The sequence below is a fragment of the Tarenaya hassleriana genome, unplaced genomic scaffold (genome assembly GCF_000463585.1).
Source record: "Tarenaya hassleriana unplaced genomic scaffold, ASM46358v1 Cleome17, whole genome shotgun sequence".
Lineage (NCBI taxonomy): Eukaryota > Viridiplantae > Streptophyta > Magnoliopsida > Brassicales > Cleomaceae > Tarenaya > Tarenaya hassleriana.
In genome coordinates this window covers 2,002,990-2,008,051 of record NW_010965122.1, presented here as the reverse complement: position 1 = coordinate 2,008,051, position 5,062 = coordinate 2,002,990, and the positions used below count along the sequence as shown (strand labels likewise).

Genomic DNA, 5,062 nt, shown 5'->3' with positions numbered 1-5,062 from the left:
CCCCGCCGCTTCTTGCCGGAGTTGTTCTCAACAACAAGCACAGTCTTGGGCACCACGATATCCTGCTCGGTCGATTTCAGCATCCCATGCAGTTCGGCTAAGCTCTTAGTCATCCCGTGCATATGATACTGCATCACGAACTGGTTATAGTCCTCGGGCAATGATATCAGGATCAAGTCTGCAACCAAGTCACCATCGAGCTTCACTCCCATACGCTCAAGTTCCTCAACATGAGCTTGCATGTTGAGGATGTGTGTATTGACAGAGCTGCCTCTCGCCATCTTCGTCTTCACTAGAGCTTTTAGCGTCTTGTACTTTTCAGTACGTGCTAGCTCCTGAAACATGGTCTTGAACTGATTGATCATATCAAACATGCTCTTCCCTTCAAACTGCCTATGCAGATTCGGGGCCATGCTTCCCAACATGAGACAGGAGATCTCATTGTCGTCAGTCTGATGCTTCAACCAAGCATCTCTGACGGCTCTCGTGGCGTTGGCCGCAGGCTCTGGTGGTAGAGACCCTTCCAGGACGTACGACTTCTTATCGTGCTTGAGAACTATTCTCAAGTTACGATACCAGTCCAAGAAGTTCGTCCAGGTAAGCTTATCCTTCTGAATGATAGATCGCATCGTCAAACTCGGTACGCTACCGGTTGACGCCATGTCCACCAAAAAGAGACAAAACAGAACGAACAAAACAAAAATGCAGATTCTATCAATGATCTACTTCAAGCTAGTCCATCATCAATCAATGTCAACATATCCATGTCTACTACCAGCTAGTTCATCACCAATCAATGACAACATGATGCATATACAAGCTATATTCCCATAAAGAAAAATAACCCTACAATAATTTTCTATATGGGACTAAGATCCGTATTTCACATAAGAATAAGTTGTTACACTCAGCCTTACGCTATTTAGGTGGACATCTAAAGTCAATCACATCCAATGTGACTCTTAGATCTTTTATGAGACTATGATATCGAATATCATTGCATACTCGTCTCATCTGTACCATTAAGTCTCAAGTCAAACTTGACAACTTAACCTAAGGTAAACTATATTCAAGCTGTGGGAACCACGATTTCCCACCGTGCCTCACAAAGATAATCCGGCACGCTCAGCTTTGGCATGACCCGCGTTACGGACGATCGATGTCTTGACAGGTGCTCTAGTAATGGAAGGTACACGCTTAGCATTACATAAATAAGTGATTTTCGAAACCATACTTAGATCAAGCATCTACTTTCAAGCTATGAGAACCACCATTTCTCCATCTTGCCTCACCAAGATAATACGGCACACCCAGCTTTGGCATGGTCCATGACACGTACGATCGAGGCCTTGACAAGTGCTTTACTCGTAGAGCTCCTAGATCTAACCGGTTTCTGTGCAACGATTGTACATAATCCGAATAAACTATCCATTCGATTATGTAATCTCAATCCCTAAGCTCCCACTCAATCAAGCATATATAATATATTGATTAAGTTATATGCATTCATTCTTTATGGATCATCCAAATGAACGATTCATGCTATTCTGAATCACAGTTGACCGGTTTAAGCAATGATTGCTCAAATCAGATCCCGAAACGAAAAACCAAATTTTGGTGAAGCCTCCGGACCCAGACCGATCGGTCTACACGGATCGGTCTCCAGGTCAAGTTCGGTCCAGACCTTTCGGTCCGGAGTGGTCCAGACCGATCGGTCTTGGTCCAGATCGATCAGTCTACACATGCAGACCATTCAGTCCGGACCTGTCGGTCCAACCGACTTGCGAAACCTTAGATCGATCGGTCCAGGCGAAAAACGTGATCAGATCTCGTTTCCGTCGTTTCTGCCCCATTTCAGACCTGAATTCGACTCCGTTTTCGCCTGCAAACTCAGAATTCGAAGCTCTGGCACACTATGCAACAATGAACAGAAAATCTACTCTAGATCCACAATCAAATCATGCATAGCATCAAAGCGAACACAGATTCAAACAATTCAAAATCCTATAACGTGCGTGATCGGGTTCTAACAAAATCATGCAGAGAAATCAGGCTCTGATACCACTGTTGTATTGTCTGGGAACTCAAGAGCGAAACTAATTCCTAAGAGATCAGTTCTAGGGTTTGCGCAGCGGATGTAAAACAAAATTTTTGATGAAACCCTAAAACCTATCATGCATGATCTTGTAGAAACGTTAGAACGCTTACCTCAATCGATCCGGCGCCTATATCAATTGATGTGTTCGTCCGATCACTGTAGGTAAGAAGAATACCTTGCCCTCTACACGTATCCACACGGCGGAAAGGATTCCAATAGTTGGAACTTGTCTGTTAGGACCGAAGAACGCGTTCTTCTTTGCGCAAGGATTTCAGGGATCTTTCTCTTAGGTTTTTCACTCTCAAAACCTCTCAATAGGATCTGAAAATCGTGCCCAGAGAATTCAGAGGTGTTCCTTCAAGTTTATCCCACTTAAAACCCTAATTGGAGCGAGTTTAGAAAATCCCGACGTCTGGACCGATCGGTCTAGGCCTGGACCGATCGGTCTGGAGTTTTTTTTACGTCTGGACCGATCGGTCTGGAAAAATTTCCGGACCGAGTGACTTTCACACGTTACCTTCGGACTGACCGGTCCACGTGTCTGGACCGATCGGTCTGGTTTGGCTGGACCGATCGGTCTAGACCTTCTAGACCGGTCGGTCTGGCCTCCGCTCCACCGGGTTTTTCTCGTCTCTTCTCGCGCATTTGTCCTTTCCTGTGTGTGTGACCCTGTAGGCTCATCCGATATAGCAGTATAACCCGAAATCTCTATTCCGGATATACAAGTCATAGGCGGTCCGTCTTCAACTTGTTCACTCGGCTCAGCGTCTGCTTGTTGCTCTCGAACTTTCTCAAGTTCGATCCTACTCCCACTGACTCATAAGGCATGGACAAGCCACCTTATCTGATTCGGCTGCTTTCTCGTTTACTGAGTTTGACTGTCTCAAATAGACGACGTTCGTCTATAGTGTGGCCACACATTTCTACAGTCTTGCTCACACGAGAGGCCCAGCGATCTCTCTCTTTTACGAGAGGTACAAATCCCTTCTTGACTATCTACAATCTAGCACATGATTCGTTTCGTACCTGATACACGCCTTTATAGTCCTCCTGTTACGCAGGACGTTTGACGTAATCAAAGCACGCAACTCCTCATGTTGGATTTCGTAGATATCTCAGGTCTTAGGATCCAATCATGGAACCTCCATATGAGATTCAAGTCATGACGCTAGTCCATGTGACAATCTCATGCGGGTCAGTCCAGTATTCCGTTCTGCAACGAATACCTATGATTGTGATCGTATCCAATACCTATGATCATCTATGTGATCATCAATCACACATCATACTAGTCTTGGTATATCATTATTCCCACAATGATACATGATTAAGGAGTTTAGTATTGTTCGTAGCAATACTTGGATTTCATAACATATCAAGTATGCACAATACGTAATGAATCAAACACTCAACCATAAACTCATAGAAAGTGTCAATACATCAAATGTATCATAAGAAAAGCTCGCAAACAGTATATCATAGAGCACTAAACCAACAATCTCCCACTTGCTCTAATCATGAACTGCTAAACATCTAATGCCCATATCCCTAACATGACCCTCATGCTTCGACGAACGGAGAGGCTTCGTCAACGGATCGACAATGTTGTCATCTGTCGACACTCTGCAAATGTGCACGTCTCCTCTGTCTATGATCTCCCTGATAAGGTGAAATCGTCTGAGTATGTGTTTGGATCGTTGATGGGATCTGGGTTCTTTCGCTTGTGCGATTGCTCCATTGTTGTCACAATACAGAGCAATGCATGGGGCTATCAGCACTAGGAATGACACCCAAGTCGCCAACAAACTTTCTGATCCAAACAGCTTCCTTTGTTGCGTCCGACGCTGCAATATACTCAGTTTCTGTAGTAGAATCTGCAATGGTCTCCTGCTTGGAACTCTTCCAGCTAACAGCGTCTCCGTTCAAATAGAAAACATAGTTAGACTGCGATCTGTAGTCATCTGGGTCTAACTGGAAACTAGCATCGGTGTAACCCTTTACAGCGAGCTCGTCTTCCGACCCACCGTATACCAAGAACACATACTTAGTCCTTCTCAAGTACTTCAGGACGTTCTTGACGGCGATCCAGTGCGACTCACCGGGATCTGACTGGTATCTACTCTAATGCTCAACGCATAGGATACATCCGGTCGAGTACAAAGCATGGCATACACGATGGATCCAATTGCCGAAGCATATGGAATCCGATCCATGCGTTCTCGCTCATCAGGTGTCGTAGGACACTGACTCTTGCAGAGAACTGTGCCACTGCTCATCGGTAAGGTTCCTTTCCTGGAATCTTGCATCTTGAACCGTTTCAAAACCTTATCGATGTAAGTACTCTGACACAATCCTAGAAGACGCATCGATCTATCTCTATAGATCTTTATGCCTAGAATATAGGCCGCTTCTCCTAGTTCCTTCATAGAAAACTGCGTTCCTAGCCAAGACTTAACGTCTTGCAAAGTAGAAACGTCATTCCCTATAAGGAGAATGTCATCGACGTACAGCACTAGAAATACAACTATGCTCCCACTGACCTTCTTGTAAACACATGGCTCGTCTTCATTTTGTGAGAAACCAAACCTTTTGATTGTCTCATCAAAGCGAAGGTTCAAGCTCCTCGAAGCCTGCTTCAGTCCATAAATGGACCTCTGAAGTTGCACACCATCCTCGGGTTCCTTGGATCGACAAAACCTTCGGGTTGTGCCATGTACACATCCTCGGTCAAGTTTCCGTTCAGAAACGCGGTCTTGACATCCATTTGTCATATCTCATAGTCGTAATATGCGGTTATGGCAAGCAGGATCCTGATGGACTTCAGCATAACTACAGGAGAAAAGGTCTCATCATAGTCAATACCATGAATCTGACAGAATCCCTTCGCCACAAGTCGTGCCTTATGCGTGTGCACGTTGCCATCCATGTCGGTCTTCTTCTTGAAGATCCACTTGCATCCGATGG

The 5,062-nt window shown here is 44.9% G+C and overlaps 1 pseudogene; it reads left to right on the top strand.

The window, feature by feature from the left end:
* Positions 1-5,062, top strand: part of LOC104810170 — a 43,289-nt pseudogene that overhangs the window by 22,092 nt on the left and 16,135 nt on the right.